The 23283-nt window shown below is 45.8% G+C and overlaps 1 protein-coding gene across 2 annotated transcripts in view; it reads right to left on the bottom strand.

Moving 5' to 3' along the window:
* ZNF395 (zinc finger protein 395) overlaps window positions 1-23283 on the bottom strand; it is a 39842-nt gene that overhangs the window by 15459 nt on the left and 1100 nt on the right. Inside the window, exon 1 of one of the 2 annotated variants that reach the window (XM_011944561.1) lies at window positions 22892-23206. The exons of the other annotated variant lie outside the window; for it this stretch is intronic. The gene's annotated coding sequence lies outside the window, so the exon portion shown is untranslated. Of the gene's footprint in view, window positions 1-22891; window positions 23207-23283 lie in introns of those variants that run through there. 2 annotated transcript variants of the gene reach the window in all.

Here is a 23283-nt window from a genome sequence, read left to right as displayed (position 1 = left end):
CCACCCACATCAGGAGGACACCTGTGGCACAGCTCTTAGCTCAAGCTATCTTTGAACAGTTCCATAAGCCTTGTTTCCTTTTCACCCTTGTCCAGAAGCCCCCCAGGCTCTCTTTCTGTAGGTATCACACCATCTCCACACCTCCCAAATCCTGGCCTCTTTCCAAACCATTCCAGCAAAGTATGTTCGTGAACATCTCCACAGTAACAAAACAGAAACGGCAAAGAATTCTAAAGGATAATAATAAATTGGCAAATACTGAGTAAAGGCGCAAAATGCTGGTTTTCATGAGCATTTTACGCAGAAACTCAAGGGCTAGAATCTGCTGGCATAGTATCTCCACCATGAATTTTCCAGAAAGCAAAGAAAATATTAATATGAGGAAAAGGTTGGAGTCACAGCACGCAGACAGAAATTCGTAGTCAGGTATCTGGTAACTACATCCAATGACACTCTCTCTAAAAGCTTCATTGTAACAATAAAAAGGGAGACAAATGCAAAGAGTAGATTCTTTGCCACTATTAAAAAAAAAAAAATGTATACCTAAGCTAAATTGGTTGTTTTTTTTGTTTGGGTATTTTTTTTTTTTTTAGATGGAGTCTCATTTTGTTGCCCAGGCTGGAGTGCAGTGGCATGATCTCAGCTCACTGCAACCTCTGCCTCCTGGGTTCAAGTGATTTTTCCTGCCTCAGCCTCCCAAGTAGCTGAAACTACAGGTGTGCACCGCCACGCCTGGCTAATATTCTGTATTTTAGTAGAGACAGGTTTTCATCATGTTGTCCAGGGTGGTCTCAAACTCCTGAGCTCAGGCCGTCTGCCTGCCTTGGCCTCCCAAAGTGCTGGGATTACAGGCATGAGGCACCGTGCCTGGCCTAAACTGGTTTTTAAAACACTGTCACCTACATACCTTCGTCTTTGGAGCCTCAGGCTAAAATGGAGCACCTCCTAACTCTCAGTCCAGTTTCACTGGGCTGACAGGATCCAGAGGTGAAGCCGCAACGCCACGAAGAGACATGAGATGGCAGCATCAACCCAGAGAAAGAAACTACACCACTTTCTTAGCCAAAAAAAAAAAAAAAACCTAATGGCCTCCCCACTTTCTAGAGCAGGAAGTTTGGGGTTTCTACCACCGAAAATGAAGAAAGGATAATATTTCCCAAATTCCTGGGCTCGCAGTCTTCAGACGGCGCCTCAAATGTTTGGCCAACTCGGTCGATGTTTTTTCTAAGCCTTTTTCTTTTTTTAATTTAAAGACTGCTTTCTACTGGCTGTTTTGTTTGTGCCTGCAACCTTCCACGCCTGCCGGATCCGCATGGAGTTGGTGAACCTGCTGCTTCTGACTGGATCCCTCCTGTCCCCTTTCTCCTTTAACTGGCCAGAATTCCACACCAAAATACATTTTCTCATTGGCTTTCTTTTGGTACTGCCAAATCTTAATTTTTAAAAGCAGAAGAGAAAGAAGGAAGGGAAACTGTCTTTATTAAGTGCCTAAGAAGTACTAGCTTTCATAAATTGTATCTAATTTAATCCTCAAAAGGATGTGAGATGAACCAATGGTCTACCATTTCTGATGAGGTGACAGCCTCAGAGCGGTCATGGTGCCAAAGCTGCACACTTAGGAACTGCAGCCTTGGCTATGAACTCATGTCCATCTGGTGTCAGAGGTCACAATCCTGCCACGATTCTAGTAGGTGTGGAATCTCTCAAAATAAAACAATTAAGTTGATTTTCATCAACTTGGTGTTTTTTTCCCTATGTTAGTGAACCTTGATGGGAAAAATAGCTCCTGGCCAGGTGTAACGGCTCATGCCTGTAATCCCAAACACTTTGGGAGGCCGAGGCAGGCAGATCACTTCGAGGTTGGGAGTTCAAGACCGGCCTGGCTAACATGGTGAAATCCCATCTCTACTAAAAACACAAAAAATTAGCCAGGTGTGGTAGCGTGCACTTGTAATCCCAGCTACTTGGGAGGCTGAAGCACAAGAATTGCTTGAACCCGGGAGGCAGAGGTTGCAGTGAGCTGAGATTGCACCACTGCACTCCAGCCTGGGGGATAGAGTGAGACTCCGTCTCAAAAAAAACAAAAAAGAATCGCTGGAACCCAGGAGGCAGAGGTTGCAGTGAGCCGAGATCATACCACTGTACTCCAGCCTGGGAGACAGAGAGAGACTCCACCTCAAAAAAAGAAAAAGAAAAAATAGCTCCTGATCTAAAAGTCTACACATCCATTTTCTCACGTACTTTCATTCCTTGAAAAAATCTCCTCTCCACTTGCATCTTGGCCTCTTACCTACAGAATAAAGGTCAACGCTTTAGTCTGACCCTGCTAAGCAGCCCAAGCCACTGTTAATCATTTAGCAGTTCGAGTTTGGGAAGACCTTTATACACATATTGCCCTCTGGCAGGGCACGCAAAGGGATAATGGGATCAACCCAAAAAGTCAGGGAAAACCTTAGCCAAGTTTATACTGGGGATTAATAGCATGGAAGTGGGAGAAATACAAATCTAGACTAATCCAGGCTGGGCAGCATCACCAGGCGCCACTTGATGCCTCGCCTGTGTTAATCAGCACACTCATGACATTTACAGACGTGGCTCGAGAGACAGCACAAGTAACCAAGAGTCTTTGGGGACTCAGGGCGAATAACAGCATCGGCGAAGGTCTGCCAACAGGTGGGTCGAGGAGCAAGGTTAACTCTGAGCCGCCTGTGACTTTTCAGGACCTCCTGCTATCTCACAAGCACTCCTGGGGTCCTGCCCACCTGGTGCACTTCCACCATTCCAGCGGTGGCCTCCTTCCAACCTCTCTCCTCCAGGATCTCCACTTCATTCACTCCTCTGGTGAGTTCTTTCTTGGGAGCTATCAATGGTCCCTATAAACCAGCCATCCCCTAGTTCGCCATATGGTTTTGGAGCAGCCAAGAGAAATCAAGAAACACCTATTTCAGGGTAACAGTAACAGTAGTTCAACACACAGCCAAATCCCACTTTATGACTTTACATTCTCCTCTTACGGATTCCCTGACTGAAACATAAACTTGTGCTGAAGGCTTCTTGGGAAAGTTTTAGGGGATACCAAGCCCTCTTGTGTTCCTCACTCCCTACTGCCATCACCAACAGGAGGGATTGGCTACCTTAGATAACATCTTTCAGTCCATGTCCAAAAGGAGGTAGCTCTTTTCAGGGCTCAGCAAACACATTCTGATGTGCTAATAGCCCTTAATGAGGACATCTGCCATCAGTTAAGGAACTGGAACAGGCAGAACAGTAAAACAAACTCTCTCTGTGGTTCAGGGTTGCAAACTGCTATTTGTCATGTAACTGTTGCTGGACAACCACATGTCTCAGCACACGTAGGCACGCCCCCACACTTGTGTGCGTGCACACACTCACGCAGTGGCTGCGCTCTCCTACCACCCAGGGACACTGCAGCGAGCCATGATATCACCTAGTGGCACTTCCAGAACGCAGGTCATAAGTCAAAGTGATTCACTGCACAACTCGTGGGGTTTCTTTTAACTTAAGAAGGGTGAAGTTTGGAGTAAGACTCCTATTTGCAAAAGCTTGGGTGCTTGCTACTTCTCTAATAAATAATTTATAGATCAACTGAGGGATATAAACCCTCCTGCCAAGAGCTTCAGATTCTCTGCTAAACTCTGCTCTCTGTATATTTTATTATCTCCATTGGGTATCACTGCAGGAACAACAGTTTAAGTTTTTACATGTTTGGTTAATATTTAGCGTATCATTCTTTATCTTTTATCAGAAAAGTGCCAATTTTTCCTTTAAATCTGTAACATTTTTATTTAAATTTTTCAGTGTGATGTTCTAAACTTTGCAGGGCACAGGGGTACATGCCTATAGTCCCACTACTCAGGAGGCTAAGGCAGGAAGATCGTCTGAGCTCTAAATAAATAAATAAACAAAGGCCAAAATGTTTGCAGTGAATGTTTGCATCTCTTATTTTACAACAGAACTCCATGGAGAATAAGATTCCCAAACAACTCATTTTCAGCAATTCTTAGCCAACATCTCTGCTGACAAATGCCATGAGTACTTGCAAGCATATTTATAAGTATATGCAAATATGTTTAGGTCCTCCTGGTTTGCAGGTCACCATTTGAATCTTGGCAGAAGCAAACTGTCCCATTCCATATCCAACTGCTACCTGGTGGCTGGTTCTCAAGCCGTATTTTTCTGGTATGTCTTCCCCAAAGAAAGCAAAAAAAAAGACCTTCGCTAAGCATACACGGACCTTTTCTTTGAAGAGACAGGAGAAAACTCCTCTTGGCTTTCAACAGAAAGCCAGGGCCTCAGCAAGAGCACCCAAAGCCCTGATCTAAAACTTCTGGCTCTCTGAAATTATCAGGTCCTGTTATCCTATTTTTAAGAGGGGTGTGGTGTGTACTTAGGATTTTCACAGTACAAGTTTCAAACACATGGCACTGAGCATATTGGTGATTGATTCAAGTTCTAAATCAGCTGGTCAGAGTGTGACAATTTAGATTCTCAGGGCATTCTAATTATTGTCTTTTTCTGAAGGTTTTAAAAAACTGGACTACATTGCATCAGTGTAGAATAGTTTAGACTACCAGTAAAATTAAAATGATAGAGTATCAAGATTGATAGGGACCAGAATAACTGTCCAACTCCCATTCAGGGCTGGAATGTTCTCGATGGCATACCCTATAACTGAGCATCCAGCCTTACTGTTACTCTAAGTAATTGACGTAATACAGTAATGGAAAGTAAAAAGAAGGAACCCCCAAATAACACCGCTATTTTCATATTCCAGCAGATGGGCCATAGAAGCAGGTCATCTGATCTGCTTAAAGCAAATTCTCTCCAGCAAATAATAAACGATCCTGATCAACAAATATTTCTGCTGGTCTGACTGCACAACAGTCATTCAGTCAAGTAAAAGAGACGGTTTCTGTTTGCGCTGCTGGCAGGAAAGCGTTGTCACAGCTCTACCCAGGAAAAAATACACTTCCCCTTCCTTCACACCTACCTCCCCGTTTGCTCTCAGAAATGCAGTGCCTTTGTTCACGACTCTCTGGAGTTCACACTACCCTATTACACAAGACGGCTCTTAGGACACTCCTTGGCACACAGTGAGGGCTCAGGAATCCACAACCCTCTCTACTGGCACCGATGGGACTGCAGCCTCCTTAGACTGATCTTAAACAGCTGATCTTCCCAGGGGTAAGAAGAGGCCCAGATTCAAGAAAAATGTGTTGTAAGAAAAAATACCTGCTGCTGGCCCTAAAATGAAGGCAAAGGTGTCAAGAGTATTCGAACTTGCTTCCAAGACAGGGTTTCCTTAAAAACAGGTAGACAGAAGGAAGCAGTTATAAGCAGGACTATGCTGACAGATGTCTGGGTGAGGGGACACAGTTGTCCTGCAGTGTTTTTGTAAATGCGTGGGGCGCCGGGGCGTGCATGTATGTGGCGGGGGAGGGCGGCGTGCAGTGTGGTTAAACCTGATTTAAACTGTTCTCAAACCACATGACACTTCCAGGAGGTGGGGAGATGGATGATTGCTGACTTGGCATTTTACCCAGAGCCAGGACTGGAGGGAGGGAACCAGGAGCCGAGTATCCCCAGGGAGAACAAGCCTCACAGAACTAGCAGTTGTTTCTTCAGGGTAAACTTCTAAGAGACCTGCACATGACCTCAAACCACCCACAAATGCTTGAATGGCACTTAGGTTTATACTCTCTTGAATGCACACATTGGGGACTTCTTCTCTTTCCTGACTTCTCAGCAACTCAATAAAATACGGAGGAACAAGATCATCCTCGTTTTAGAGCTGAGAACACAGGTTCAAGAAGGTCACCTATTTGTCCAAAATCCCAAAGCTAGCAAGCAGTGGCACTGTCAGTTTCCTGCGCTGTCCTGGTCTAGTTCTCTTTTCCCCAGAAGTGGAGACCCAGTAACAAGACATGGCTCAGGCCCGGGGAGGGTGAGTTGGGATCCAGAGGAAGAGAGTGAGTTTCATGGAGAAGGGATTTCCTGGAAGCACTTGCAGTAACAACAGGCAAAAGCTGGCAATTGAAAAAAAAAAAAAAAAAAAAGCTGCCATTCCAAAAATATAAAACACAGACGTGAGAGTTTTAAAAGCCTAATAGTCAAGGAAGGCCTTAGCACTGAGGCTCTGAGTGGGCACTCGCTGGAAAGGGGAGCTTGAGAGGTAACGATGCCCCAGGTACCAATTCCAAAATGACAAAAAGGGTTCCTATGTTCTCGCTCCTTGAAGAAAGCAGATGAACATGGGAATATGGACTCTACTTTCTTTTTTTTTTTTTGAGACAGAGTCTTGCTTTGTCAACCAGGTTGGGGTGCAATGGCGCCATGTTGGCTCACTGTAGCCTCCTCCTCCCAGGTCCAAGCAATTCTCCTGCCTCAGCCTCCCAAGTAGCTGGGATTACAGGCGCACGCCACCATGCCGGGCTAATTTTTGCATTTTTGGTAGAGATGGGGTTTCAACATGTTGGCCAGGCTGGTCTCGAACACCTGGCTTCAAGTGATCAGCCCACCTCCGCCTCCCAAAGTGCTGGGATTACAGGCGTGATCCACTGTGCCTGGTCTTTTTTTTTTTTTCTATTTAGGAAGTTAAAGTAGAAACACTATTTGGAACTTAAAAGTCATTTGAATGGATCACCACATTTCCTGACAATGCCAAACAAAGGAGAATCACTCCTGAGGGTGAAATGGTTAAAGGAGAAAACTAGTTTGGAACTCAAATGTCACCTTGATGAATGATCACATTCTCTGACAATGCCAAACCGACAGGCAGGGGAGCCTGGCAGGAGGATGAGCGCTACCTGGTGACTCACCTGGCTGGAATCAACATGTCATAAAAAGGCAACAGCTCTCTCCTTGTGGTGGGTAATCGAGGCACCCATATTTAGAGGCTTGCCGGTCAAAATGAACTAACTCCAGCATTCCATGGTTGGAGCTCAACACCAAGTCAGATGGCTGTGGCCCTGGAGCCCAAAGCCAGTGACCAGTCCCTGCCCATCACCCATGTGACTAGGTGCCTGCCCCTCTCACTTTCAGTACCGGGTCTCATTCCTGCTCTGTTCCCCCAAGCCTGAATCTCGGCCCTGGGGCCCAGCCCCCAAGCCTCCCCCAGGTGGGGCCTGGCCAGCCTCTGGGAGCTAATCCCGCCCACAAGGGTGGGGCAGACCCAGCTGGGGAGGGACTCACCAGAACCCCTGGGAAAGGGCCCTGGAGCAGAAAAAGCCCAGCATCTTTAAACGTATCAGCCCCGCTGATATGCAACATGTGGGCCCAGCTCTTGATCATGAACCAAGCCAAATATTAAGTAGCCTAAGAGACCCTACCCTTAATGAATTTGGGGCCTAAATGAGCTGCCACCTGATCCACACAGCCAGCACTTGTGTTTAAAAGCACTTAATACGCTCCGAAGCTACATTTATGTACTTGTGTTGTATAATGAGATGAATGAATGAACATTTGCTTCTCTCAGGAAAATGAAAAAAACATTCAGCAATCTGACACTGAAGCCTGATTTTTAAAAAGGGGGTTTTTAGAATGGAGCCCATGAGTTAGATGAATATCCATGTGAAAATTTTCCATTTTTGACATCAGTTAGATAAGTCAAAATAAAATATGTTATGAATCTAAAAAAAAAAAAAAAAAATCCGCTGAGTGACTGGAGGTTGAAGGAGACACAAGTTTCACCCCAAAAACAGAAAGTCAGCCTTAGTGAAAAGAAGACAGGCACCATCGGGGAAGATTTAAATACACAGTGGAAAATAAACGGAGCGGAGGAGGGGCTCGCCCAGGGCTCAAACCACTAAGGAAGTGCCTTAAACGTATTTTTCTCTGGAGGAAGCCATTTAAGGAATCTTTATGCCCCAATAACTGTGGGCATGAGAATGAGTTTTGAGACGAAAGAGAGATGGAGAAACAGGCTGAATAAGAGTTCACCCCCGCCCCAGCTTAGGATGTTGGGGTGCCACTCTCTGATGCTTTTCCTGAAATGGATGGGGTGGCGGCGTTAATCAGAAGGTGCTCACTGGTGAGGCCATTCTGAGCCCAAGTGACAAAATAAATGTGCACCAATCACAGACAGCAGCTGGCCCACACTCTCCAAATTTTCAGAGAAGGAAGGGATAAAACCAGCACCGGGTGCTCGTGAGCTCTGCCTGCCCCAGGAACACAACCGAGGAGGTTGACACACACGGCCCCGCCACCGCAGGCCGGCAGGTAGACTGGACTTAGTTCAAGGCCAGCAGAAGAGGAGAATCTTTTGAAGAAAAGGCAGTAGGATGTTCCCAAGAAATAAAATCACATATAAGTGGCAAGAGAATAACAGGAACCCTTATATGTAATCCGTGGCCTTTCAAAGGCTAATGTTCATTCAGGAATGTTCTAACAGCTATCACTTATCAAAGACTTAAGTGCCAGTCAACTTGCTGAGCATTTTGCTGACTGTATCTCATTTAATCCCCCACAAATAACCCATGAGATTATAAATACCATCATCGTTCCCATTTTACAGATGAGCAAACTGAGTCTCAGAGAAGTTTGAGTAAATTTTCCCAAGGCCACAAGGCTAGAAAATGACAGAAGTCAGAATGTGAGCCCAAATGTGTCTGATTCCAAAAGCTGTTTGTTTTGAGACAGGGTCTCCCTCTGTCGCCCAGGCTTGAGTGCAGTGGCACAATTACAGCTCACTGCAGCCTTGACCTCCCAGGTTCAAGCGATCCTGCCACTTCAGCCTCCCAAATAGCTGTGACTAGAGGTGCATGCCACCACACCTGGCTCATTTTTGCATTTTTTGTAGAGACGGGATTTCACCATGTTGCCAAGGCTTTTCTCAAATTCCTGGGCTCAACTGATCCTCCTGCCTCAGCCTTCTAAAGTGCTGGGATTACAGGTGTGAGCCACCAGACCCAGACAAGCTATGTTCTTTCTACTATGTTGTACAGCCAGGAAAAGTATGCATCAAGTGACAGATTAAACTAGATGACCTTGAAGGCTTCCTTGTTTTTAAAAACTTGAGTCACCAAGAAGCTAACGTGGTGTTAGTGATTGGGGCATGGAACGGGAGATGTGCATTATGACAGCCAAGTATCAAGCATGGGATCCCCAGGATCAGGGCTACAATTCTTCTTATTTCACCTTTTACAAATATCCCAAAGAGAATGCACAGTGAAACAGTCAGGGCTGCCTTAAGCTCAGACTTCCAGCTGGGCGCAGTGGCTCACGCCTGTAATCCCAGCACTTTGGGAGGCCAAGGCAGAGGATGGCTTGAGCTCAGGCGTTCAAGACCAGCCTGGCCAACATGGCAAAACCTCATCTCTACTAAAAATACAAAAATTAGCCAGGCATGGTGGTGGGCACCTATAATCCCAGCTACTGGGGAGGCTGAGGCATGAGAATCGCTTGAACCTGGGAGGTTGCAGTGAGTCAAAATCATGTCACTGCACTCTAGCCTGGATGACAGAGTGAGACCCTATCTCGAAAAAAAAAAAGAAAAAAAAAATAGCTCAAACTTCCCCATTGTGACCTTGGCCAAACGAACTCACCTCTCTGTCCCTCAGTTTCCTCACATGCAAAATGAAAAAAAGTACAGATCGTATCCCAGAGAATAATCCGGACCTTTAATGAGGGAATGCATTTTTTTTCCAGAAGTGCCTTGATTTTTTTAAGTCACCAAGCTCCTCTTTCCTAGAGATTCTGATTCCCCAGGTCAGAGAAGAAACAGTGAGAAAATGCATGCTGGATACTAAGCACTGTGCCTAGCAAAAGTGCACAATAAATACTGACCTGAAAAAAAAGTAGACACCAAATCCCAGGCAGTGAAGAGCCAAATCTATAGGAAAATTATAGGGAAGAGTTTATGCAAATGCGGGGGAAATACAGTAAATTTTAACATCAACAAGGGCAGTGTAAGAGATGGAAGAAAAAAATCAAAATCATGCAAGAGCTCGATGGAAACAGTCACACCCGGTAAAGAGAACTGATGTCACTGTGGAACGCACTGTCATCTACAGTGGCCACGAAGGCCAAAAAGGAAAAAGACATTTTGTCCAGTGCCACTGCAAAAGCACTAAAACAAAAAGAAGCACACTGCCCACCCCCATCCTACAAAATCAACTGCACTGGGAACACTGGTTATTGCCCATCAAGAAAGATGAGGCCAGGTATGGAGGCTCACACCTGTAACCCCAGCACTTTGGGAGGCCGAGGCAGAGGATGGCTTGAGCTCAGGAGTTCAAGACCAGCCTGGGCAACACAGGCAGACCCCATCTCTACAAAAAATACAAACATTAGCCAGGTGTGGTAGCATGTGCCTGTAGACCCAGTTACTCAGGAGGCTAAGGTGGGAGGATCACTTGAGACTGGGAGATAGAGGCTGCAGTGAGTTGTGATTGTGCCATGCATTCCAGCCTGGACAACAGAGTAAGACCCTGTCTCAGGGTGGGAGGCGGGAAAAAAAAGATGACTTATAAGGCCAGAGGACCGCTAACCTAAATGTGCTGTATGACAGGGAGGGCAAGCTAAGAAGGCAGTGCTCTTCAGGACAAAGGATCAAGGGCAGGAAGGCCCCAAGAGAATCCGCCAAGTAGGAGAGAGGAGTAGAATGCCGACTTGGTCACCAAATACTGAAATGACAGTAAAGGGAGGCCCCGCTAACATCAGCTGGAGACCAGAGAGGGAATGCTAGAATACCCCCAATGAAGGCAAATAAAGTGCATACTGTGTTTGGACAGTGAATGAATGCACGAGTGGGGTCGCCCTAGGGTCCAACTAGCACTGCTTCATAACAGACTGCATGGAGATCTGAGGTTGAATGCATGTAAAACCGTGAAGGCTGCAAAGGGGCCTGTGCCTCTCCTCACCCAGGTGGCAGGGACACCGGCCCACAACCGGCCGCAAAGCTGTCTTCAGGAGGGACACAGCCACTCCCTCCCTTGCCACACTGGCTCCTAAATGCAAGGGTTTGATCTGATAGGATTAACTCTCATGTTTTCCACGAGTTCTGTAGAGAGCTAGAAATGAAGGCCAGAAATGTAAATAACAGAGGCACACGCCATTCTTCTGTAATTAACATAAACTGCTAATAACAGCCACGTGGCAGCATTCTAGATGCCTTTAAAGAACACCATGCTTCCAAACGCCTCACACTTTGCTTGAGTGTTTGGGCCACACTGGATTACAAAGGCAGCCTGGAGAAGAACCGCAGGTGCGGTGAAGGTCTCCAGGCCAAGTGAACTGAGTTTAGAATTTCCCATCCAGAGTCCACAATGGGCTGCCTGTTCAGCCTGTGATTCTTTTCCACACAACCGCTATCAACATACGGGTCAAAGTCCTCAGGGGTTGGGGGGCGGGGACCAGGCAGAATTAACTAGGAGGCCCAGAAGAGCCCTTCCCAACACCAACCCTTCCCACAGACCAGCAACGGTATGTCCGACCTGTGAGGCCAGTGAGCACTCACCTAACACACTCTAAATTCTGCTCCCTCGTCTTCAAATAACTGCTTAATGTCTGAGCACAGGGCAGGCATTCCCCGGTCTACAGTAACTCTAAGCGAGGAACTGACCCCATGATGCATCTTTGTTAGAATGTACAATTCAAGAACCCTATGGCCCAGCAGTTCCACTTTCTCGGTACCTACCCTACAGAAAACTCACAGGTGCTATAGAGGTCTGTGCAGCAATGTTTTCTGGTAACAGCATTTTTAACAGTAAAGGATCTGGAAATGACTGAAGTGCCCATGAATTAGGGAAAGGTGAAGTAACTGTGTAGCCTTCTAATTGTAAAGGAGACCGGGCAGGAGTTAAACCAAATCAAGACCTTTGTGTAGGGGCCGGGAACTATCGCCAAGCACCTTGTTGAGGGAGGGAGAGGCAATTCAGTAAAGAGACCTTATGTAATCTGCAGTCAATGCACTTAACTTTTTGTAAGTCCTAGAGGTATAGATGTGAGTATGTGAGGCATCTGAAGAACAGCAAGTCCATGAAAGTGCTCGACCTCTGGGGAAGGGACTGGGATTAGAAACAGTCTATCAAGGAAGACTTTCTGCTTGCCCGAGAAGTTTTGCATTTTTCCCCTATGGAGAATGTGTTCATGTACTAACCTGCGCAATGAAAATTTCATTTAAATTTTTTTTAAAAAAAGAAAAGAAACAGGCCCTGTTCAATGCATTTCAATAATGTTAGGGGGCAATTTCACCCTGAATCTGGCCCAGGAGCTTCCCAGGGGCTGTGAGCTCGGCAGTGCACATCTGCGTTTCCAGTCAGCAGTGGGCTTTGCAGCACAGATCTTGTTTCAATATTATAAGTCCAACTCTGCAACTCTGTGGATTGTTAAATTTATATGCTAGTTCAAGGAAAAGGCAGGGAAAAAAGAGAAAGTATGTCAATGGGACTTCTGGTCATTAAAAGGGATGTCCTAGGAGCAATTCCAGTTCTTCTAACCCAGCACTGCGGCACTCCAACACAACACACACGTTTCCTAATAAGCCAGCCCTTGCCCAATCACACTTCCTCCACACCAGGCCTAGCTGCCTGTGGTTTCGACTCTTTCAGCTGGGAATCAGGATTCCTAACATAAATCCAAATCCCCTGAGCTAATGAGAAAAAAGAATCTGAACATCCCATTGCACAAAGTCTAATAAAACATTATTATTCACTCACTGGGGACTCCTAACCATATAGGATACTGCTTTTTAAACACAGACACGCACCCCCTCCCCCTCCTCAAAGCACCACCTATAGAGTAATTAGAAACACAAATTGGCTGTGCACAGGTAGCTCATGCCTGTAATCCCAGCACTTTGGGAGCCCAAGGTAGGAGAATCACTTAAGGCCAGGAGTTCGAGACCAGACTGAGCAACATAGTGAGACCCTGTCTCTACAAAAAATTTTAAAATTAGCCGGGCATGGTGGTGCCTACCTGTGGTCCCAGCTGCTTGGGAGGCTGAGGTGGGAGAATGGCTTGAGCCTGGGGAGGTCAAGGCTGCAGTGAGCCGTGATTGTGCCACTGTACTCCAGCCTAGGAAACAGAGCAAGACTGTCTAAAAAAAAGAGAGACAGAGAGAGAGAGACAAATTATAATACTTAGAACCTACTGAGCAAAACTAACTCATGGCAACAGAAATCAGATTTGTGGTACTTCTGGTTGGGGGTGGGGCTTCTCTGGAAATGGTCATGAGGAACTCATCTGGGGTGATGGAAATGTTCTGTCTCCATATGTACGTGTCGAAACTGATTAAACAGCACACTTAAGATCTGTGCTGTATGTAAATTACACCTCAATTAAAAAAATATCTCCTCACACACAGTTTCTCTCCGGCTGCAGCAGAACTCTGAGCTGTCCTATCAGACGTCGGAAATCTCTGTTGTGCTATGCAAGGAGCATGAGTACCATGGCGACAGTCACCATAAAAATAGATAACAAGATTAAAATGGACGCAGGACACATGAATTTAAGAACAGCACACCAAGAGCGATTCATTTTCAGCAGAAGAAAAATAGAGGAGAGGGAGTTTTCAATTCCTCCGGCACTCTGACAAGCAGCCACTGACTGAATGTGGTTGTTTTTACTAAGAGAGTTGTATATGGCTTCCTGATACTCAAAGAACAAAAAAGCTGACAACTGGGTTTTTTTGTTTTGTTTTTCTTTTTCCTTTTCTTTTTGTTGCCCAGGCTGGAGTGAAGTGGCACCAGCACAGCTCACTGTAGCCTTAACCTCCCCGGGTTCAGGTGATCCTCCTCCCTCAGCCTCCCAAGTAGCTACAACTGCAGGTGCACACCACCACACCCAGCTCATTTTTGCATTTTTTATAGAGATGGGGTTTCACCATGTTGCCCAGGCTTGTCTCAAACTGCTGGGCTCAATTAATCCTCCTACCTCAGCCTCTCAAAGCAGCTGGGACCACAGGTAGTCTCAAAGTGCTTGGATTACAAGAGTGAGCAACCATGCCCAGCTGAGAACTATTATTTCTTACCATATTTTGCTTTTTCTAAAAAAAAGGCCGGGCTCACACATGTAATCCCAGCACTTTGAGAGGCTGAGGTGGGAGGATCACCTGAGGTCACGAGTTCAAGACCAGCCTGGCCATTATGGTGAAACCCTGTCTCTACTAAAAAATACAAAAAGGAGCTGGGCATGGTAGCGGGAGCCTATAATCCCAGCTACTCAGGAGACTGAGGCAGGAGAATTGCTTGAACCCAGGAGGCAGAGGTTGCAGTGAGCTGAGATCACACCACTGCACTCCAGCCTGGGCAACAGAGCAAGACTCTTGTCTCAAAAAAAAAAAAAAGGACTTGTTAGCCTAACTTTCCCCCAAACCCACTACATGTAGCCCAGGGAACCAAATGACAGCAATTCAACAAGCACAGCTGATGTGACAGACACCATGTGAGGCACAAATGATACAGAGACAAAGGAGACTCAGGCCTGTCATCAAGTGTACAAAAATTTTCAACTCTAATTCTAAATAACTAGGTCCTGCCTATGCTTTTCACATACATCTAAAACTGCCATTTGTTAAGTCAGCGCACCCCAAAATTGCTTCATCCCATATAAAGAGAGCACTTTCTTGCCAAATACTGATTTCTCAAATGCCAAAATGCAAGCATAAATCACGTGGAGACAAAAATCATCTTACGATATTCTCCAAAGATGCAATAAACCTCTGTTCTCTTTGCAGAGCTAAGAAACTTTTGCTAAGTGATTTAGCCCTAGCAGTGACCTGCACAACAACAAAAGTAATCCAAAAATATCAGGAAGAGGAATCTAAAAGTTTTAAATAATCAGGGTGGATTCTAAATAAAGCATATATTTCAGTGAAAGTTAAGCAGAATTAAACTAAAAAAAAAATTCATATGTAAGCTATAAGTAATATATATGCAAAAAATGTTTTAAAAATTTAAGCCAGGAGCAGTGGCTCATGCCTGTAATCCCAACACTTTAGGAGGCTAAGGTGGGAGGATCCCTTGAGCCCGGTGGGTCGAGGCTGCAGTGAACCATGATTGCGCCACTGCATTCCAGCCTCGCAACAGAGTAAGATCCTGTCTCAAAAAAATGTTTTTTACTTCAAATTACAAATTTATTGTCTGATATAAACTAAACATATGCTTTCCTGGAAAATCCCACTTTAAAACGTCTTTAAATTGATCTGCCCTGTATTCTCTTTATCGCTAAACTGCAGAGCAATCAGAGGGCTCCGTCTCATCACTGGTGTCAGGATGGTGTTGAGCAAGGTGCTCCTGGGGATACAAATCCACAGTGGGGGACATGAAGTGGGAAGAGACATTCAAGGTCACTCCATGTCCTCCACGGCCAAGCAGAGGACCCAGCACCCACTAACAGCCCCCTCTTGATTTAGTCATCATCCCAAATAGAAGTGACGTGATGATCCCACTATTCTTTTTTTTTGAGAGCTGGAGTCTCATTCTGTTGCCCTGGCTGGGGTGCAGTGGCGTGATCTCGGCTCACTGTAACCTTTGCCTCCTGGGTTCAAGCGATTCTCCTGCCTCAGCCGCCTGAGTAGCTGGGATTACAGGCAAGCAACACTACGCCCTGCTACTTTTTGCATTTTTAGTAGAGACGGGGTTTCACCATGTTGGCCAGGCTGGTCTTGAACTTCTGGCCTCCAGCGATCCATCCGCCTCAGCCTCCCAAAGTGCTAGGATTACAGGAGTGTGCCACCGCACCCAGCATGATCCCACTACCCTTCTACATGTCAATCTGTGTTGTTCATTATTATTGGCCATTTCCCCTCCTCCAACTTCTCGTTTTTCCTAAGGACAAAATTTAATTTTCAGCAGCCCTAGGGTCACAAACTGAGTTCTGACCTGACTTAAAATAGTTCTCATCCTTTCTTTTCCTCTTTTTGAGTCAAGGTCTCATTCTGTCATCCAGGCTGGAGTGCAGTGGTGCCACGATCATGGCTCACTGCAGCCTCAAACTCCTAGGCCCAAGTGAGCCTCCGACCTCAGCCTCCTAAGTAGCTGCGATCACGGGCAGGTGTGCCATTATGCTTGACTAGTTTTTCTATTTTTTCAGACAAGTTCTCTCTCTGTTGCCCAAGCCAGTCTTGAATTCCTGGGCTCAAGCAATCCACCCACCTCAGTCTCTCAAAGTGCTGAGACTACAGGCGTGAGTCAATGCACCTCGCCTGTTTTTTGTTTTGTTTTTTCCATCCTTTCTAAAATGATCCCAGAAGGGTCTCTCAAAAATGCTGGGACCGGCCGGGCGCGGTGGCTCAAGCCTGTAATCCCAGCACTTTGGGAGGCCGAACGGGCGGATCACGAGGTCAGGAGATCGAGACCATCCTGGCTAACACGGTGAAACCCCGTCTCTACTAAAAAATACAAAAAAACTAGCCGGGCGGGGTAGCGGGCGCCTGTAGTCCCAGCTACTCGGGAGGCTGAGGCAGGAGAATGGCGCAAACCAAGGAGGCGGAGCTTGCAGTGAGCTGAGATCCGGCCACTGCACTCCAGTCTGGGGGACGGAGCGAGACTCCGCCTCAACAAAAAAAAAAAAAAAAAAAAAATGCTGGGACCTATTTATAAACATTTTTTAAAGAACACACTTGATGATATTGACTCAAATAGTTGCCACTGGAGGGTAAAGCCCCTATTCTATCTGTCTTTCAGCTTTGACAAGTCACATACTAAATAACTGACCCTAGAAATTGGAAGAGACTTTGGAGGTCAGCCTAATTCCCGTCCTCTTCTACCGCATTCCTAATCAACAGCATTCAGCCCTACTTGAATACCGCCAACAGTGGTAAGCTCACTACTTCCTGGGCAGACATTTCCTCTGTTGGACAGATCTGCCAGTTAGAAAATCCTTTTTCATATTGAACTGAAATCTGCGGTCCCGGTCTTTCGGATTAAAGGAGACCTCAAAGTCTATGAATTTCAGCATGATCGCTGATCATTCTACAAATAAGGAATCACGTAATCGTGCCATAAATGAGAAGTCTGCAGCTACAGAGAATAAAGTGACTGTTCCATCTACTGGTTGTATTCCAACACCAGGAGCAAAAATGAACGTCTCCTCCTTCCTATGTCTGATAACCAGGAAAATATTTGAAGGTGCTACTGTGTACCCAAAGCATAAATGTAGTTCAGTTATTCCCTATCCTACAGCATCCTAGACTCCTTTCCAGGATCAAGTCTTGCTTGCTCATGTCCCTATTAACTCTTGGCTCTCCGGTGTCCAAATGTCACCTGACCAGCCAACGTCATTAAGACTAGATCTTATGATTAGATCGCTGAATTTCTGATCCCATTATAAACTGCATTCAATTTTTTTAAAGCCGTATCTTAGAGCTAAGCTTAGGAGCCCATGTTGGTAGACCCAGCCACTTGGGAGGCTGAGGCAGGAAGATCGCTTCAGCCCAGGAGTTCGAATCCAGCCAGGACAACATGGCAAGACTCATGACTCTCTGAAAAAAATAAAAATAAAAACAAATAAAAATATAAACCAATAAAAATGAAAGCCTTACCCATTCAAGGCTCACAGTGAACTGACGAACAACAGAAAAATCCCGATGCTTTTTTTCCTCCATGCCCTGCCCCTCCTCAGTGGACCTGCGCCAACCTGGGGTCAAGGACTCTGTCTTCAACTGTGACTCGAGTTCCTAACCTTGAGCTTGACACACAGCGAGCAGGCACTCGAGATTAATCACTGAATGAATCATCTTCTTTACCCTATCTTGTCCTTGAATCATACAAAGTTTTAAAAATTGCAGATGTCCCCACTGTGGAATATACACAACTATAGAAAAGACAAATAATACAAACTTTAAAAAAAAAAAAAGTTGCATGCCTCAATCCATCCAGAAGCAACCGGTATTCGTATTTTGATATTACTATTATTGGTGTATTTCCTTCCAATTATTTTCTAAACACATTGCTTTTTTAACATTTGAAAATACAGATGTAGATGTCCCTTAACTTCTCGCGAAAACATTTTTCCCTGTTATTTTAAAGCTATTCCTAAACATTATTTTTCATAACTTCATAACACTCTATTTTAAAGACATCAGAATTCACTTATTTATTACCTCTAGCCCACATCATTGGATATTTAGGTTATTCCCAAGTTTTTACTATAGTTTTAAAAAAATATCTGAATAATCTCTCTGCATAAATCATCAACATTGTGGATATGGTCTCAGCTACATCCCCAGAAGTGGTATTATCTTATCAGGACATATGAACATCTCAGAATGCCACAATTCAAATTTTTAAACCTAAATAAGACTTTAAATTCATCCCTGAGTTTTTTTCTGTTTTCTTTTTAATGTGTACCCCTAATTCCAGACGACTCTGAACCTTGATTTGTCTGCAAAACCAGCAATCCCTCCCACTTCTGCGCCACTAACAAATCTGATGAACGTGCCTTCTGTATCTTCACTGCCAACACTGGGAAAATGTTGAACAGATCAAGGCCAAGAATAGAACCCTACTGTACTCATTTTCAGATCTCCTTCCAGGCTGCCTCAGTGCCAATAATTAACAGTTTCACATAGGATTGTTAAATTAAATTAATAACACCATCCAGCCCACGTCTTACCACTTATGATTTAATATGCACCATCATACCTCAAGAAACCGTTAAATACTTTACTGAAGCCAAAATGTACCATAGTTGCTGCACTATTCTCTGGTCTAGTAAACAAATCACCATATAAGACAGGAAATAGATTTAATTCGATATGATTCAGCTGGCTTCTGGTTATCCTTGCATCCTATAGCCACACACTGTTAAACAAAATGCACTTCAGTTTCATTTTGTTAATGTTTCAAGAGCAGTATACTTTTTCTTTGAGACAGGGTCTCACTCTGTTGCCCAGGCTGGAGTGCAATGACATGATCTCAGCTCAATGCAGACTCCAGTTTCTGCAGGGCTCAAGCAAGCCTCCTGCCTCAGCCTCCTGAGTAGCTGGGAATAGAGGCATGCACCACCACACTCTGCTAGTTTGTTTTTGTTTTTTGTTTTTTTTGTTTTTGATTGAGTCTCGCTCTGTCGCCCAGGGTGGAGTGCAGTGGTGTGATCTTGGCTCACTGCAACCTCGGCCTTCTGGGTTCACGCAATTCTCCTGCCTCAGCCTCCCGAGTAGCTTGGACTACAGGCGCCCACCACCATGCCTGGCTAATTTTTTGTATTTTTAGTAGAGACGGGGTTTCAACCGGTTAGCCAGGATGGTCTCGATCTCCTGACCTCGTGATCTGCCCACCTCAGCCTCCCAAAGGGCTGGGATTACAGGCATGAGCCACTACAGCTGGATCAGTATTTTTAAATAATTGAATTTACTCCCACCTGTAAACAGCAGGGTGACTATTGGTCAGTCTTTCTCACCAGTGGCTCATCTGGGACAGGCTCTCAGTCTTGGGTGGTAAATCAGACTATTCTAGGTCACAGAGTCCTGAACCTACTCACTTCAGCTGGACCCCAAATCAGCCTCGTTTGCTGGGAGCCATTTGAATCGATACCAAGCTCCTGAGAATTGTACATCATATGGCCCTTGATGGCTGTGACTCACAACTCACCAAGATAGGACCTCAACATCACTCTCAGAGATCCCTGCCAGTCAGAAGCGGAAAATGGGAAGGCTGGGGAAATCTTGGGGTCACTTGAAACTTGCCTTCCTATGAAGAACACAGGTCAAAGCCCTTTATAATTCCATTCCCATCATCATAAAAATATTTCAAAGTCCCAGCCAGCAGCTCCTCAAAAAGTGCTGTTGACTTGCCTAAAACAAATCCGGTGCACAGAAATATCTCGGATTCCATAATGCCACACTCCTACCCAGAATCCTCAATGGCCACCTAGGGCCCATGACAGCAATCCTGAATTTCCTGACCCGGCATTCGAGTCTCTTGAAAACTGAGGTCGCAGAGCAAAACGCCTACAAGACTAAGTGGAGAATGGAAAGTGACTGGACTGTGGCAAAAGGAAGCCCGGGGGCCGGTCTCCTGTCCATAGGGGACACCCTTCTCAGCTTGAGATGAACACCAGATCTGACTCTTTAAAAGAGCTGCAAATCCAGAGATTTTTCTGGATTTTTTCCCAATTTTTAAACAACTTTATGTAGTCCAAACTAGAACACATCCGTATGCTTAAAACACTGCCTGGCCACCGGTTTACAACCTTTGCCCTATATATGACCCCAGCCCACTTTAATAACTTGATTTCTCCCTAATCTCTAACAAGAACCCTCTGTTCTTCTCTCTTACACAATCTTAGACTTTACACATTCCTAACTCCAAGGCTTTGCCCACTCTATACCTCCCCACATCTGTAGCACCCTGAGACACCAGAAACAGTTCAGCCTAGGCTTCCTTCCTTGTCCCCAGACATTTTTCCAAGCCACACCAGCACAGAACACGCCCCCCTCCTCTGAACTCCACAGGTAGTTATTCTTCATGTTGGCATTTAATCATCTTGGCTGGCTCCTTAATCAAGGTGTCTCTCATCTTTCCAAAGAGACTGTAAATCTTCCACCCTTCCTCATGCTTTCTTCCACCTTCAGTACTACAGTAGCTCTTCAAAAAGCTTAATAAATACTCACTGAATGCGAAAACTCTCTGTATTTTTCAAACTGTGGGTTATGATCCATTAGAGAACGATTAGATCAACTTAGTGGGAGACAATAGGTTTTTAAATGAAAAATAATAGACTAGAAAATAGAAACGTCAGAGGAGATGACACCAAGCAAAGGGAGGTAGGTATTTTAGGAACTTACATTAGATTTTTATATACATGACTGTATGTACCAAGTCACATGTAAATTTCATTTCTTAATGTAAGTCACAGTCAAAACAGTAGACACTGCTTTACAATGAGTAAATTAGCTTGACCACTGCTTCATGCAATTACTCTCTGGACAGTCAGACACACTCTATAAAGAAAAATATCTGACTCCCAAGTCCTCTTCTACTAGTTCACTGATCCTGCATCTCAGAGAAACAAGGAGGCTAAGTAACAGTAATTACATTCTCAGCTCATTCCACAACTTTCTGCAATCATCATTCAAATTCAGATGTTGCAAGTCGAGGCTTGGGGAATTTGTTCAGCAAATCACCCTGTGTCACCCTTGCAACATGAACAGAGCTCAGGAAAAAAGGCACCAGCTCCCCTCTACCTGCAGGGTGCCAGGCTCTGGTTGGAACAGCCCTGGGAATCACAATATCCTTGGGGTTAATGTCCTCCTCCCCTACTCTCTCACTCCTACCCCCAACCCTCCACCCTCCACCCCAGAGAAGTTCAAAATGTTTCAAAGCCCAGCAATTTACTGTCTTTAGCAAATCCCATTCTACTCCCTTCTAACCTCCAATCCACACTCACGATTAGAAAAATCAACAGCCCCATCCTCCTCAGGGCCCAAGTGCCCAGTTTCTTTTCCAACTTCAGGTTCAGAACCGAGCAATGTCATGGGAATGGCAGTGCAGCAGAGGGAAACAAGCCCCTGGGTTCAGGCCTTGAGTACCACTCAGGGGCATCCTCCGCTGCCCCCGTATTACCAGCAGCCTCTCAACTTCTCCTCTGAGCCCCTTTCCTCTCCTGGCTTCTGCAGCCTCTGCAACACCGTCCCCGTTAGGCTCCCCCCATCTCAGAGCCATAGCTGCTTGCAGGACACTAACATCTGGATATCTCAGCAGCCACAAGAAACTTCTCCATAGCCTGAGTAGTCAATTCGTTCTCTCCAAAATACACATTTCCGATTTCTCAAGTTACTAACTACAGCAGCTCCAAGGCCCTGGCGTAGAATCAGTTTCCACCAAGAATTAATTTCCATTCATCTCATCCCTTCACCCTGCCCTGTAAACAGATTATTTCAACAGTAATGTTTCTCAAACCCACCTTTTTCACTTCCAATGATCCAGTGCAAACCCTGGCCACCCTACAACTGCAACAGCCTGCTCACTGACGTGTCCCCTAACATGACTTTCCAAAACCCTTCCATTACAGTTGTTCATTACACCATTCCCACACTCAAAAACCTTGAATGTCTCCTTAGGACACACAGGGTGGCATGCAATCACCAAAAGGGCTAAGACTTTCACAATCTCAACCATTGTTCCTCTCCATCTCTATCTCCTACTGTTCGGGATACATTCCCTGGTCTGGCCAAGGACAACTCCTTGTCTCTCTGGAAAGCCATGTTCATTCCCACCTCATAGCCTATCTCAAGAGCATCAGTCAGCCTCCAGTCCTGGTGACTGATCCCTGCCCACAACTCCCTTCTCTGACTCCAACAGAACTATTTCTGCACGTCGCACTTTGACAGTCACCCTTCCCTCTCTTGGCGTCTGATTTCACATGCTCACATCCTTCTGTCCCCTCTATGAGGGTAGAAGCCCGGGAGGGAGGGAATCATCTCTTACACCTTCTGTCTCCTCCCTCCCGGAGACAGGTATGAGCCTCTGCTCCTCTGCCCCGCTTTGCAAATTATCCCACCTGTTACTTACTTCTCTTCTTGTCTTTGGGCCCTATGGGTGAGTTTCTCTCCACAGGCATAATTTATTCCAAAACTTAGTACTCCAAGTCCCCTCCCCAATCTCCTCTTTCCTTTATCTGATCTGCTCCCTCTCCAGCATCTCCACTAACTCAGGCAGCCACTGCACATTAACTTGAACGTAAATTCCTAAATCACTTCCACCTAGTCCTAGGCTTCCTGAAGCCTGGGGTCTCTTCGGTGCCTCCCCCACCTCCCAGACGGCCTGGCACCGTGCTGAGAGCACAGCAGCTCCCCAAAAGGACCTGTGGAGTTGAACTTAATGGCTATGTTCCCTTGTGTTTCGAGGTATTTGCGACCAGGCGCTTCTGTTTACACAACGCCTAAGGAGGATGTCAAGAAAGCCTTAGATACCTGTGGATCACTCACTTTGAAGCAAAACCCCCAAGTGTACCTTTCTAGAAAAGGGGTTCTAAGGAAAGCAGCGCCGGCCTGCAGGAATCCCCCGCGCCTGGCAGCCTGGCATCATGGGAACGCCTGCCCGGTGGAAGTCCTCCAAGGCCACCGGGAACTGGCCAGGGCTGCGCAAAACCAGGAGGCGGCGGCCACCCCTTCCCGCTGGCCAGGTGGGCTTCTTTAGGTCTCTGAGTCAGTTCCAAAGTGAAGGCATGAGCCCTGCACTCCCAGGCAGGGAAGAAAACGCTGCCTTGGAAATTGTTTGCACAAGACAAACTCCCTGTGCAGGCCCCCCCAGCCCAGGCACCCGCGTGAGCCCACGGTGCCACCGCCGGGGAGGGCCAGGGGCGCGGGGGGAGGCGAGA

This window comes from Colobus angolensis, unplaced genomic scaffold (assembly GCF_000951035.1).
Source record: "Colobus angolensis palliatus isolate OR3802 unplaced genomic scaffold, Cang.pa_1.0 Scaffold233, whole genome shotgun sequence".
Lineage (NCBI taxonomy): Eukaryota > Metazoa > Chordata > Mammalia > Primates > Cercopithecidae > Colobus > Colobus angolensis.
The sequence above is the reverse complement of the archived record's forward strand: the minus strand, read 5'-3'. Positions and strand labels throughout refer to the sequence as shown.